This window comes from Carlito syrichta, unplaced genomic scaffold (genome assembly GCF_000164805.1).
Source record: "Carlito syrichta isolate Samal-C Ts95f unplaced genomic scaffold, Tarsius_syrichta-2.0.1 Scaffold315817, whole genome shotgun sequence".
NCBI lineage: Eukaryota > Metazoa > Chordata > Mammalia > Primates > Tarsiidae > Carlito > Carlito syrichta.
The window spans coordinates 477,080-492,899 of record NW_007259913.1 but is presented as its reverse complement, the minus strand read 5'-3'; the positions used below and the strand labels follow the sequence as shown (position 1 = coordinate 492,899).

Sequence of the window (15,820 nt, the reverse complement as noted above, 5' to 3'; positions counted from 1 at the left end):
AAAGAGACTCAGTGGGGCACACCCTGTGGGAGTGGTCTGTGACAATGAACACTCCCCTTTCCCTCCCTCTTCAGCCTCCAACTGGGGCAATGTGCCCACTTTGGGGACAATTCTCCAGCAGTGCCCATCCTGGTCCTAGTTCAAGGCTGAAAACACAGCTGGACCTCAGGGGGCTGTCATCCCTGTGATTGCCCATCAAACAGAGAAGGGCAGGAACTAGGAGGCAGTCACCTCTGCACTGCACAGTGATGGCCCTACCCATGCAGACTGAGGGTGAATACCAGGTTTCCATTAGCATGACAGTGGCCTCCCTTCTACCTTTGTGCAAGAGAAGTGGACTCACCTGGATGGTAAGAAGCCACTCCAAAATACCTGGGCCAGAGTAGAACCACGAGGTCCTCTCTTGGCCGTCTGTCAATCCTCTTGATGACAGATGTGGGCCGGGAAGAAAGAGGCCAGAGCTCTCAACCATCCAGGGCCCAGGTCCTTGTACCAGAGGGAGGAAAATGCACCTGATCTGAAGTAAAGAACTTGTCCTGCCCCTGCTAGACTGCACCAGTGGATCAGTGCCAACCAGTCTCCCCCAAGCTCACCACCCTCCCAGCCACCTCTGCCCCTTCCACATGCAGACAAGAGGAGAGTGTTCAAGTAAAAAAGCAACATAAGCTGTCACTCCAATAATAGCAATGTTATCAAATAAAAAAATAACGAAACAAAAAATAAAAAGATAAGAGACTGCCCTCATAGATGAGGAAGAACCAGTGAAAAAAATGCTGGCAATCCCCAAAGTCATAATGATTCGACACCCAGAAAGGGGCTTCTCAGATCCCAAGCAGTGAAACTGATCCAGACTAACCTGTCGCTGATGACAGACATAAAATTCAGATTATGGATGGCAAAGAGATTCAGTAAGATCCAGAAAAAAGTGGACACCCAAAACAACCAGGCCATAAAAATAGCATGGGACGTGAAAGTTGACCTCGCCATTCTAAAAAGGAACCAAATTGAACTTACTAGAAAATGAAGAATACTCTCATGGAATTTCAAAATACAATAATGAGCCATAACAGTGGAATCAACTGGACAAAGAAAATAATCTCAGAGATTGAAGAACAAATTATCAAATGAACTCAATCTGACAAATATATGGAGAAAAAAAATTAGAAAATTGAGCTAAGCCTATGAGAGATCTGGGATTACATGAAGAGACCAAATCTAAAGCTTCCTGGCATTCCTGAAAGAAAAGGGAAAACTCAGAACTCCCTGGAATAAGCCTTCCAAGATGTCATCCAAGAAAACTTCACCTCTCTCATTGGAGAGGCAGTCATGCAGACATGAGAAATTCAGGAAATTCTTGTGAGGTATTACACGAGAAGACCATCCTCAAGGTGCATACTAATCATACATGCCAAGGTAAGCAAGAAAGAAAAAATCCTAAAGGCAGCCAGAGAGAAAGAAAAGATCATTTACCAAGAGAGACACATCAGAAATGCAGCAGATCTTTCAACAGAAACCCTAAAAGCCAGAAGGGACTGGGGACCCACCTTTAACATTCTTAAAGAAAAGCAATTTCAACCAAAAATTTCCTATCCAGCCAAGCTAAACTTCATTAATAAAGGAGAATTAAGATCCTTCCCAGAGACCCGCCTGGGCAGCAAGACCTCATCTCTACAATAAAACAAAAAATCAGCCGGGCGTGGTAGCGCATGCCTGTAATTCCGGCTACTTGGAAGGCTGAGGTGGAAGGATCGCTGGAGCCCAGCAGGTCGAGGCTGCGGTGGCCGGGAGCGGCCACTGCACTCCAGTCTGGGTGACGGAGCGAGACTCCAACTCAAAAAAAAAAAAAAAAAAAAAAAAAAAGATCCTTCCCAGACATAAAATCGCTAAGAGAATATGTCACCTCCAGACCAGTCCTTCAGGAGGTATGTAAAAAAGTTCTAAGCACAGAAATGAAAGGTAAGCACTGAGTTTACAAACCATATAAATCAACCACATATCCTAGAATGCAAAGCAGCTTATTAATAGCCATATGACAGGATGCTGGGTGCGGTGGCTCATGCCTGTAATCCCAGTACTTTGGGAGGCTGAGGAGAGAGGATTGCCTGAGCCCAGGGGTTTGAGATGAGCCTGGGCAACTTGGCATGACCTCGTCTCTACAATAAATCAGAAAATTACCTGGGAGTGGTAGTGAATGGTTGCAGTTTCAACTACTTGGAAAGCTAAGGTGGAAGGATTGCCTGAAAGTAGGTCAAGGCTGTGGTGGCCGTGAGCATGCCACTGCACTTCAGTCTGGGCAATAGAGTGAGACTCCAACTCAAAAACAACAACAAAAACAATGACAGGAACAAAACCCCACGTATCAATAAATAAATGTGAGTGATTAAATGCACATTCAAAAGGCACAGAGTGGCAAGTTGAATAAAAAAGCAGATACATACTTCTTCTGCCTTCAGGAAACCCATATCTCTGCAAATGATATACACAGGCTCAAAGTAAATGATTGGAGAAAGATCTTCCAGGAAAATGAAAAACAGGTGTAGCTATTCTGATATTGGACTAAATGGACTTTAAACCAACAAAAGTTAAAAACGATAGTGAATGGCACTACATAATAAAAGGTTCAATTCACACAAGAAATATCTATCTTGAATGCGCACGCCCAACATAAGAGCACTTCAATTTATAAAACAACTGCTAATTAAACTAAGAGAGGACATAGATACCCACACAATTATAGTCAGAGATTTTCATACCTCACTAAATGTCCCAGACAAATCACTGAGGCAAAAAAACTAACAAGGAAATTTGGAACCTTAACTCAACCCTGGATCAATTTGATCTAATAGATATCTAGAGAATATTGCACCTAACAACCATAGAATATACATTCTTCTCAACAGCACATGGAACATACTCTAAGATTGAATACATATTTAGCCATAAACCAAGCATGAACAAATTTCAAATTATACCAAGCATCTTCTCAGATGACAGTAGAAGAAAAATAGATATGTACACAAACAGGAAATCCCCTAAATACATAAATACATGAAAATTAAGCAGCATGCTTTGGAATGACTTTTAGGTTAACACAGAAATCAAGATAGAAACAAAAAGACTCCTAGAAATAAGCAAAAACAAAGACACAACACACCAAAACCTCTGGGATACCATGAAAGTGATGCCGAAAGGAAATTGTATAACATTGCATGCACATATCAAGAAAATAGAGACAGCTCAAGTAACCAGTTTAAGTTCACATCTAAGAGAGCCAGAAAGACACAAATAATCCAATCCCCAAACCAGTATAAGAATGGAAATCATTAAAATAAAAATAAAATGAACATTTAATGAAATAGAGACCAAAAAAATCATACAATGGATCAATGAGTGAATAGTTGAGTCTTTGACAGATAAATAACATTGACAAATCCCTGGCCAGATTAAAAGAGAGAGAGAAAGAGAGAATTCAAAGAAACATGATCAGAAATGGAAAAGGTGATGTCACAACTGACTCTGAAGAAATACAAAAGATTATCAGAAATTACTATGAACTTATGTATGAAAGTAAGTGAGAAAAGCTTGCAAAAATGGATAAATTCCTAGAAACAACCTCCCAAGATTGAAACAAGAAGACACTGAAATTCTAAGCAGACTAAATTCAGTAAATTGATTCAGCAATAAAAAACAAACTCCCTGCTAATAAAAAGTCCCGGGCTTGTTGGTTTTTCTGCTGAGTTTTACCAGATGTACAAGGAAAAACTGATATCAATCCTACTGAAAGTATTCCAAGGAATCAATAAACAAAAAATACTCTCTATCTCATTCTATGAGATGAATATCTTCCTGATACTCCAAAATGGCAACGATCCATCAAAGAAAGAAAACTGCAGACCAAATTCCCTAAAAAATAGAGGTGCAAAAATTCTCAACATACTACTAGAAAATTGCATCCAACAGCATGTAACAAGGATCATTCGTCATAAGCAGGTGGACTTTATTCCTGGGATGCAATACTAGTTCAACATACACAAATCAATAAATGTAATTCACCACATAAACAGATATAAAATCAAGAACCACATGAATATCTCAATAGACACAGAAAAGGCATTTGATAAAATCAACATCCTTTCTTAATAACAAAAGAAAACTCTCAAACATTTACAGACTGAAGGAACATTCCTCAAAATAAAACCTGCAGCCAAGATTATATTTGACAGGCAGAAGCTGGCAGTATTCCCATTAACACCTGGAGCAAGACAAGGATGTCCACTCTCACCATTCCTTTTAACATAGTACTGGAAGTCCAAGTCAGAGAAATTAGGCAGGAGGAATAAATTAGAGGTATCCAAATGGGAAAAGAGGAACTTAAATTATCTCTTCTCATAAATGGTGTGATTCTATACCTAGAAAACCTGAGAGAGCCTGCTAAAAACCACCTAGCACTGATAAGTAACCTCAGTAAAGTTCTTGGGATACATAAGTCAATGTGCAAAAAACAGTTGCATTTTTATACATCAACAAGCTGGCTCAAAACTAAATCAAAACCACAATCAAGTCCATTCACAATAACCACAAAAAAGATAAAATGCCTCTGTATTCATCTAACCAAAGACGTAAAAGATCTTTGCAATAAGAACTACAAAACACCTCTCAAAGAAATAGAAGTCAACATAAACAAATGAAAGAATATCCCATTCTCATGAATTGGAAGAGTCAATAAAGATGTTAATTCGACCCAAAGCAATCTACAGATTCAAGGCAATTCTTATCAAACTACCAGAAAAATTTTTCATAGACCTTTAAAATACAATACAGAAATTCATATGGAAACAAAAAAGTACGCTAATAGCTAAAGCAGTCCTCGGCAAAAACAATATAGCTAGTGACAACACACAATCAGATTTCAAACTTTACTACAAGTCTACAATAACAAAAATAGAATAGTACTGGTATAAAAATAGACACACAGACCAACGGAACAGGGTAGAACCTGGAAATAAAACCACAGACTTTCAACCAACTCATCTTCAAAAAAACTGACAAAAACAAACACTGGGGAAAGGACCCCTATTTAGCCAGCTGGTAAGGCTGGCTAGCCACATGCAAAAGAATGAAACTAGACCCCTACCCATCACCATATGCAAAAAATAACTAAAAATGAATAACTTAAATATGAAACCCTAAACTACAGGAAACTTAGAAGAAAACCTAGGAAACTTCCTCCTGGACATTGGCCTAGGGAATTAGTTCATGGCTAAGTCCTCAAAAGAAAAGGAAGCAAAGACTAAAATTGACAGGTAAGACCATGTCAAGACAAAAAGTTTTGCACAGCAAAGAAAGCATCAAGAGAATAAAGATACAACCTATGGAAAGGAAAAAATGATTTGCAAGCTACACATCCAACAAAGGTCCAACATCCAGTATATATAAGTAGCTCAAACGAGTTGACAGAATAAAACAAATAATCTCATTAAAAAGTGGTGAAAGGACATGAACAGGCACTTCTCAAAAGAAGTCATACATAGTCAACAAACATACGAAAAAATGCTCAGTCTCGCTAATCATCAGATAAATGCAAATCAAAACTACAACGAGATATTTCATACCCGTCAGGATGGCTATTATTAAAAAGTTAAAAAAACAAATAAAGACAGGTGTTGGCAAGTCAGTGGAGAAAAGGGAATGCTCATACACTGTTGGTTGAAATGTAAGTTTGTTCAATCTTTGTGGAAAGCGGTTTGGCGATTTCTCAGAGAACTAAAAATAGAGAGTTACCACAGAAATCCTGCCTCTGGGAATATACCCAAAGAAACACGAATCACTCCGCCTGCATGTGAATATTTATTACATCACTATTCACAACAGCAAAAACACGGAACCAACCCAGATGCCTGTTGAAAGTGGACTGGGTAAAGAAAATGTGGTACACATGCACTATGAAATACTACACAACCATAAAGAAGAACAAAATAATGTCCTTTGCAGCAACATAGATGCAGCTGGAGACCATAATTCTAAGTGAATTATCACAGAAACAGAAAACTGAATACTGAATGCTACCAAGCATAAGTGGGCAAGAAAGATTTGGCACATAGGCTCAAGGATGAGAACAGCAGACACTGAGTAGTACTAAAGGAAGGAGGAAGGATAAGGGATACAAAACTACCCATTAAGTACCATGCCCACTACTGGGAAGTAAAAGGATTTCTCATAAGCTTCACTTTCATGCAATATATTTACAAGGGGGATCCCAAGAACACGGAATTATATTTTGGAGGGCGGTCCCCTTGTAGTACAATTGGAATTTGTTCCCCTGGATCAAACCATCAATCAAAGTTTTTATCTGGAGGTTTAGAAAAGGTTGAGTCATGATTTGCAGAGGAAATGACCCAAATGGTGGCAAACAGGTGACTGGTTCATCCACCACGACAATGCACCCATCCACACCATGCTGAATGTTCAGCAGTTTTGACCAAAAAGCAACATGATCCCTGAGTGCCACCCTCTGTATTCACCCAATCTCGCCCCAAGCGCTTTTTTGAATGTTTCATTGGATGAAAAAAGTCCTCAAAGGGAAACAATTTGCCCTTGTGGAAGAGGTGAAACCAAAAAAAAAAAAAAAAAAGGCAGAAGCACTAAAGGGCATCAAAATGGACACGTTCAAACCTGTTTTGAGCAGTGAAAAAAGTGACTTGATAGGTGTGTTGCAGCAAACTGAGAGTACTTTGAAGGTGACTGAGGTTTAAACATGTAAGGATAAATACACAATTGTTTATAAATAAATTCCATTTTTGGGGCACCCCTCGTGTATAACAAATTCTCACTACCCCACAATTCTAAAATAAAATAAATAGCTAAAATAAAATAAAATAAACACATCACAAATGTAAAGGGAATTTATCAGACACAACACAATTTCAATCAAACTAAAAAGAAAAATAGTGTAAACTGAAACACAACTCATTTTCTCAATAAAGTATTTTAATTTTATGGTAAATAAATGGAAACAATTCCAATGAAGTTCACTACAATTCCAATGAAGTTCACTACTTACCCCCAACTTACAAGAATAAAATAAGACAGTTACATAAGACATGGAAAAAATAGGCATCTTTTTTTCTCACTAGATTTCCAAAAATTTGGCAGGTAAGGAGAATATGCATGTCCCTTCAGTCTGGAATCCTAGTGGGAGGTTGGATTTGTCCCATGATTGCAAGGAAGCTGTGCTTACCTGGACAGGCAAGTTCTGGGGAACATGCCAAAGTCTGAAGTCACAGAAACAAGAACTGACTTGAGTCATTTTGCAGTTGCAGACAAAGAACAGCAAAAGATACTAGGCCAAATGTGTGGAGGCAAACCAAAGCCACTCCACCAATGAAACAGTGACTGCCTGCCCCAAAGCCAGAGACATCTGAGTACAAAAATCTCTATGAACATACAAGAACAGTTTTCAAACACCAGTTCCTACAACCATGACTACTCATGGCTGTCCTTGCTTCAATGTCCTACTAGCTATGGCATGATTAAGGAGAAGCCTCCAGTGATCTTGGGAGACTAAATAAATAGGAATCAAGGTCAGGAAGACTGAATAACATTACTGGTTCTAGATAAACCTGGTCTGGGTCAGATATGTACACTCAGAAAAACAGTAGGATAAATATTTTCCATAAGAAGTAAAGAAGTCAGTAACTCACATGCCCTGCCAAGTGGTCTCCCAGAATTAAATGGCATATTTTCCCTCTGCATTTCTTCACTGCAGATGCCAGAAAAGCACTATGGAGTCACTGAAGGCAGTCACCCTCAAGAAACAGCACTCTGAATCTTCAAGGGTAGCTAAAGTTAGGAAAGAGTCTGAGCAAGGAGATTTACAAGACTTTTGTCCTTGAGGGTAACTGATAAAGTAACAGCCTTCCTGATCACTATCCTTGTTTACATATTCTTCCAAGGCCCCCAGAGGATCCTCTTTGATGACAGTTACTCATTTAAGGAGTAGTTTCAGGATAATAGTTGCCTGTTAAGGGATATAATAAATCCATTTCTGTTCTGAGGTTTCAAAGGAAAAGTTATCTGTGAGGAGGATTGGGAGATATAGAAAGGAGGACTGTAGTAGTGAGTTGACAAAATAATGAATCTTATATCAACTCCAACGTGAAACCCTAAAACTGATTAATGAAAGGTAGGACTTTACAAAGTGAGTGAAAAATTGTACTGAGAGAGATTTACTTCTAAGTTTCCCAGGGAGAACAGGATGCCGTCTCTACCAAAACTATGATCTTAAATTCAAGATCAGTCACTAGAATCTTCCCTATTGTACTGCTCAAGGCAATTGCTGTAGCTCCCTTGGTTACTATGTGAGCTGGAGGAAGAAACCAAGATCTGGACACTGCCTGCCTACAGTCACCCTGCTTTGCTAGTCACTGCTGAAAAATATACAAAGCCCACTGAAATGAGATTGTACTCCATCCCTCTGCCAATTATCCTTAAGGGACTTCTAAACACATAATAGAAGGAGCATTATTCTATACATGCCACTGTTACCTGAAAAAAAGAAACAGAGAAGTTGGAGAATGCATATGTTTTTGAACTCTGAAATAGGTTTGAGACAATTTAGCTACACTTCTAATTACATATGACTTAATAACAAAAATACAGACAACTCCATTAAAAATGGAGCAAAAGGCTTGAGCAAGCATTTCACAAAAGAATGTATACAAATGGCAAATAAGCATATGGTAAAGATCGCCATTTATTGGGTAAAAAAATAAAACCACAATAAGCAATTGCTATATAAAAACGGAATGAATAACATGAAAAATATAATTGGCAATGATGTAAAGCAAGTGGAACTCTCATACTCTGTTGATGAGATATAACTTGATATAATCACATTGGGAAACTATTTGATGTTACTTATCAAAGTTGTATATTTAATATAACTTATGATCTAGTAATTTCACGTCTAGAAAGGTACACACCATGGGTTCGAGACCCACCTGGGCAACTTGGCGAGACCTCATCTCTACAATAAATCAAAAAATGAGCCAGGCATGGTAGTGCGCATCTGTAGTTCCAGCTACTTGGAAGGTTGAAGCGTGAGGATCCCCGGAGCCCTGCAGGTCGAGGCTGCAGTGGCCGGGAGCGGCCACTGCACTCCAGTCTGGGTGGTGACAGAGAGACTCCAACTCAAAAAAAAAAAGAAAGGCACACATATGTACAGCAAGATATTTTAAGAATGTTTATAAATTTACTCATAATGGTCCCAAACTTGAAACAACACAAATATTTACCAATATAATGGATAAATAAGTTCATTCAAAAATAATGGATATCATGAGAGTAAATGAACTATTGCTATATTTCAAACTCTTAAAAATGTAATACTAGGTAAAATAATCAGACAAAAAAGAGGGCATATTGTATGATTCTATTTATGTGAAGCTCAAAAACAAGTAAAACTAATCCATGGTGATAGAGATCAAAGTATTGGTTGCCTTTAGATGGTGATTCTATAGGTTTACGCTCTTATAAAAACTCATCTAGCTCGCCATATAATATTTGCAGTAATTACGCTACACTTAGTGAGAAAATAAATAAAAAATGATGTTAAAACTGAAAATGGTCATAGAATAGTAATTAGCAGATCAACTTGACAGAATCAAATTTTTCGCAATACAGTGAAGAACAAAAAAGAAAAATAAAATATAATAAGAAATATGGGAGGCAATAAAAGTGATTTAATCTAAAGATAATTATTGCTATTGAGAAAAATAGAACAAATGGAACTGAAAAAATCATATGTAATAGATGTATATAATAGATGAAATCGTGACCAAAATAAAAATGTGCATCTGCAGATCAAAAGCATTCATTGTATGAGGGCAAACTTCCCAAAAATGAAATTTATTTATACAAAACTGAGTATTATTCTTACACATATAATTCTCAGTCACGTTTAAACTACTCTCTGTTTGATGCAATACACCTATAAAGATACTTTTTCCACTGTTCAAAACAGTTTTTTAACTCGTCAGTTTTGATAACTTTTAACGCTTCTGCCATTTTTTTGTTTCACCTCTTCCACATCAGTCATATGTTTCCCTTTGAGGACTTTCTCATCCAGGAAAACAACAAAAAAAATTCTCTCAGGATGAGATCAGGTGAATAGAGAGGGTGGCGCATGGGGTCACGCCATTTTTTTTTTAATCAAAAATTGCTGAACATTCAGTGTGGTGTGGGTAGGTGCAACTGTAAATCTCCCATCGTGAAATGGGCAGATGGTCTGAAAGAATTAAAAAAAAAATTCCCTGAAATTAAACACAGCCTCTCACAACAATGTTAGCTGGTACACTGATACCAACGTGTTCCTAGAATACTTGCCTAGTGGGGGAAGCCAATACTCCAAAGAGTCTGCCCTCCAAAAAGAAAATTCTGGGGTTTTTTGGGTCTCCCTCGTAAGTTAGACAAAACTGGCAAAATTACAAAGAGCCTAGAAAGCCTGATAAGCAGTAAATCTTAAAGGTAAATTAAGGCTTCAACAAGTTTTTGCTCATTAGTATAACTCACCAGAGGTGTAAACTCCTCCATGCTCTTCCCCAGAAACACAATAGAACAAAAAGACACTCACAAAAGATTAAAGTCAAGCAGGTGTTAGACAAAGACTGAATAATAGCTAGAGATAATTGATGGAGAGAGTGCAGTTCCAGAATTTTATTCTCATCCCAGTTAATATTCACTTAGTAAAACAACAAAAAGTTTCAAATTTTTCAAAGGATATTAGAAACTATGTATCTTCATCTTTCCCTTTCCATGGGAGAAAAATATTATCTGAAGAAATTTAAGAATTAATACAAATATAGAACCGATGATTCTAGAAGTTAACATTGAAAAATGATCTCCAATAATTGGACATATAGAATTGTTAGTTTGTATTTTAAGACAAGAATATAGACAAATTAAGTCATGATTTTTATTTAGATTTTAAATTTAATTTAGATTATTATAATTATATTTACTATACAGGGCTTATCTCTCTGAGTTATTCGTTGCCACCCTCATCGCTGCAGTGACAATCACGCTTGCCACTGCTATAACTAAACAATGACCCATCATGACACGCTTAAGGGCAACAACAGCTGGGTAACCCAGATTGCTACTACCCTGAGTTCCCGAACATGATACTGTCCGCCTCTAGAGACAAGACCATTATCTTCTGGAAGCTGACCAGGGTGGGGTCATTCCCACTTTGTTAGTGACGTGGTTATCCCCTCGAATGGCTAGTTTGCCTCTCAGGCTCCTAGGATGGAACCCTGTGCCTCTGGGATCTCACAATGGGCACCACAACAAGACGATTTGTAGGTCATACCAAGGACGTGCTGAGCATGGCCTTCTCTTCTGACAGCTAGCAGATTATCTCTGGATCCCGAGATAAAAATCACCAAGCTATGGAATGTTCTGGATGCATGCAAATATATTGTCCAGGATGAGAGCCACTCAAAGTGAGTGTCTTGTGTCTGCTTCTCACCCAACAGCAGCAGCTCTATCACTGTTTCCTGTGGGTGGGACAAGCTATGGAATCTGGCTAACTGCAAACTAAAGACCAACCTCATTGGCCACACGGACTATCTGAACGCTGTGACTCTCTCTCCAGATGGATCCCTCTGTGCCTCTGGAAGAAAAGATGGCCCGGCCATGCTATAGGACCTCAACGAAGGCAACCACCTTTATACGGTGGGGACATCATCAATGCCCTGTGCTTTGGCCCCAGCTGCGACTGGGTGTGTGCTGCCATGGGTCTCGGAATCAATATCTGGGACTTAGAGGACAAGATCATTGTAGATGAGCTGGAGCAAGAAGTTATCAGTACCTGTCGCAAGACAGAGTCATCCCAGTGCATCTCTCTAACCTGGTTTGCTGATGGCCAGACTCTACCGGCTACATGGACAACCCGGTGTGAGTGTGGGAGGTGACTGTCGACATCCATGAAAAATTTGTCAGAGCTTTAGAAAAAAACCAAAAAACAGGTTTTCTGACTTAGCAAAAAGAAACAAAAACTTAACAATTCAGTAGTATCAAATGGTGATGATGAGGTCAGTGGGAAGGGGTGGGAAAAATGAATATATTGAATATTGAATAAATATGTCCTCAAGATGCAACTCTAGCTTACTTCCAAGGAATCTGATCTTCAAAATCTAAAGATATTGGTAGTTGTCCCACAAAGTGTTTTTCAGCAGTGATAATTTCTTGGAATATCATCAGTGTTCTATAACTCGAGGAAGCACTATTTAGTGGAAAGGATGATAACTCTCTAAGCTCAATAACTCTGGTCATGGAACTCCATAATCTTCCTTCTTGCTCTGTGTAGTGGTTAATTTTATGTGTCAACTATGGACTAAGGAATTCCCAGATATCTAAGACATTATTCTTAGATAAATCTGTTAGAGTGTTTCTGGAAGAGATTAGCATTAGCACCAAGTAAAGAAGATTTGTCCTCAGCAGTGTGGCCAGGCATCATCCTTTACCCTACCCACTGAGGACCTATATAGAGCGAGAAGACAAAGGAAGAACAAATATTCTGTAATCTGTATTTTCTCTCTTTCTTACTCTTTCTCCTGGGATATTCATCATCTCTTAACCTCAGACATCAGAGCTCTGGTTTTAGGGTTTTCAGACTCCAGGACTTACATCAGTGCCCCCACACCTGATCTGGTTCTCAGGTCTTTAGATTGTAGCTGGAATTGACACTAAATGCTATCCTGATTGTTGGGCTTTTGGAGTTGAACTGAATTATACCACAGGCGTTTCTGGTTCTCCAGCTTGCAAACAGACCATGCGATTTCTTGGCCTACAAAATCACATGTACCAATTCCCTTAATAAATTTCTCTACATATATATCTCTTCTTCTGTTTTCTTCTTTGTTTGTTTTGTTTTTGGAGAACCCCGACCCACGCCTGCCCCATAGCTCTGTTCCTTTTATCTGTTATTTATACCACATAAGTCTCAACAGATATGACATTTCTAAAGTCTTCTGTTTTATCTCACCTCACCATGTGATAGTAAAAATAAATATTTTCGATGGCAACCAAATATTGAATTCATTTCTAAAAAGTAAAAATCATGTAAAAATGATTATAATATAAAATGTCAACATTAAAAAATTAAATGATATACCATATAGTTATAAAAGTTACATTGAAAATATTAAATTAATTAATTAAATAACTGAGGTCAAGTCACAGAGCATATCAACAAATTTATGATGCTGAAGGAGGGGGGAAGATATGAAGAAATATATGTGTGCTAATTGTCCAGAATTTCAAAGAGGAAACATACTATTTTACTTCTGACATGGCAAAATACACATTTAAGCATGTTAGTTAAAGCTATTAGAAATAGCCACTCTGGGAACAACACCACCAAAGGATATGCACTTTCCATTAATCGATGACACAAATAATCACACATCTGTAGCAAAAGGTTGTATTCTTTTTGCACCTGAGTTACTTAGAAGACAAGAATTGATTATTTCTGCCCTACCACCTCCAAAAAATCTATAAGAAACAGATGAAATAATATTTAAATCTCAGAAATATTAATTTCACAGAAGTGGTTAAAAAAAATAGGGTCAGTTTAACCATAACAAGAACTAACATTGCTCACAAATCTATATATTTATATGAAAGGGATGGTCTGTACAAATATTTACTTGTAGAAGTAACACAGAACAGAAAATTATAAGGGCTGTTTACTGTCTCCTTGTTACCACCTTTCTCCACAAAAACACTAATATAGAGCTTACAAAAACAAAAACAAAACTCTAAATCCCTAAGTAATTATTTTCAAAGAATTTCAAAGAGAGCTTTTCCCAAATCCGCCCAACTACACCAACATCAATTTTCAAAGAAGCAATTCTTTTCAATTTTCATAATAAGTTAAAAGAGGAAAAAAAAATCAACAACAGAATAAAACAGTGGAGCACTCAATCAAATGGTCATCAAGGAAGTGCCCTTTCTTCCAGAAAAGAGACTGACCTTGTAGCCGTGTCATGCTCAACCATTGGCTGGGAGCAACACATAAAAAGTGAGGCCTCATCACAAACATGGCAAAAAATTTTGCAGGAGCTGGCGCCCTTAGTCAATCACACTTTTTTTATAATTGGAGATCTGTGAGTCTATGACCACCACAGCACTCTTCTGAAGGCTTTTGGCTTTTGGAAATGAGCAAGTCTCATTAATAAAAATTTTAAGCTGGTATTTACCAAAGTTCTCCTGTTAAAATAAGAATTTAAATTGTTTTAAAATAACATTTCTTTCTCTCTCTCTTTCTCTCTCTCTTCTAATACTATATTAACCATACAACAACTAACCCTTGAGGAAAAAAAAAAGAAGAGTGAATCTGTTTCCATAACTTGCCATCCCTAAAAGGATTATATTAATAAAAATATAAAATTTGTAGATTTCTGGCTCTTACCCTAGGGCTATTTGAATCTAAAAGAGAAATGAATCTAATATTTTCTTCTAGATTTATTACATACTCTTTCATACCTTCTCATTACATTAATCTATACATATATAATTATCTCTATTTTCAGATATGAGGAAATGGAAGTTCCAAGATTTGTAAATCAGCTTAACACCATAATTATGTTGTGAATCTAGGTCTGGCAGCCTTTAAATTTATTCCACTGTACTTCCTTGAAGTCTCCTAAACAATTTGGGACTTAGAAAAAAATAAAAGGCAGGTTAACAAGGAAGTAAAGATATACTTAGCAATATAACTTAAATTTCTAAAAGACACATAAGAAGAAAAGTCCAGATAATCTTTTTGCCATAAGAATTCTGTAAGCCGGGCTCGGTGGCTCAGCCTGTAATCCCGCGCCTTTGGGAGGCTGAGGTGAGTGGATTGCCTGAGCCCACGGGTTCGAGACCTGCCTGGGCAGCGAGACCTCATCTCTACAATAAATCAAAATATCAGCTGGGTGTGGTAGCGCATGCCTGTAATTCCGGCTACTCGGAAGGCTGAGGCGGAAGGATCACCGGAGCCCAGCAGGTCGAGGCTGCGGTGGCTGGGAGTGGCCACTGCACTCCAGTCTGGGCGACAGAGTGAGACTCCAACTCAAAAAAAAAAAAAAAAATTAAAAATGTATTACATAATAAAAAAGATAAGAAATTAAATATGCTATTCAACAATTTATCAACACACTATCCTAGAATCTTTATTAACCTATCTAAGAGGAGAATAATAAAATATTCACATCATAGAAATACTAAGGGATTAAATTGATATGTGTGCAGTGACTTGCCACTAACTACCCAGAGTTAGGACAAATTTAAAATACAGCCCTCCACGAGACTGCCCTCATGTCAGACACTAGTCATAAGCTTGGGAATTCTTATCATCTACACTTCTGACCAGTCAGTTAAACAGGGGTTCCTACTACCCCCTCAGGCTCAGTACATTTCTAGGCTGACTCACAGAATTCAGGAAAGTGCTATACTTGCAAAGATAGTTTTATTGCAGCATGAAGAACACAAATCAAGACCAGGACAAAGAGATTCATAGAGTGAAGCCAGGGAAGGTCTCAGACATGAAGCTTCTGAAGATCTCTCCCTACGGAGACAGGACACACCCCCTCCCAACAGATTAATACAAACAATACTCTCAGTATATTGTTAATCAGGGAAACTCATGTGAACATCAGTGTCCAGAGTTTTTATTAGGATTTTATTATGTGTTGAATCACTGTGATGTGAATCTCCAGTTCCTTCTGCCCTTCTTGGAGGTAAGGTTAATATCACATGATTCAAAGCCCCAACT

At 38.0% G+C, this 15,820-nt stretch overlaps 1 pseudogene; it reads left to right on the top strand.

Annotated features, from left to right (window-relative positions):
- The first annotated feature begins 248 nt into the window (after positions 1-248).
- On the top strand, positions 249-12,040 carry LOC103275906 (annotated as a pseudogene).
- Positions 12,041-15,820: the final 3,780 nt, after the last annotated feature.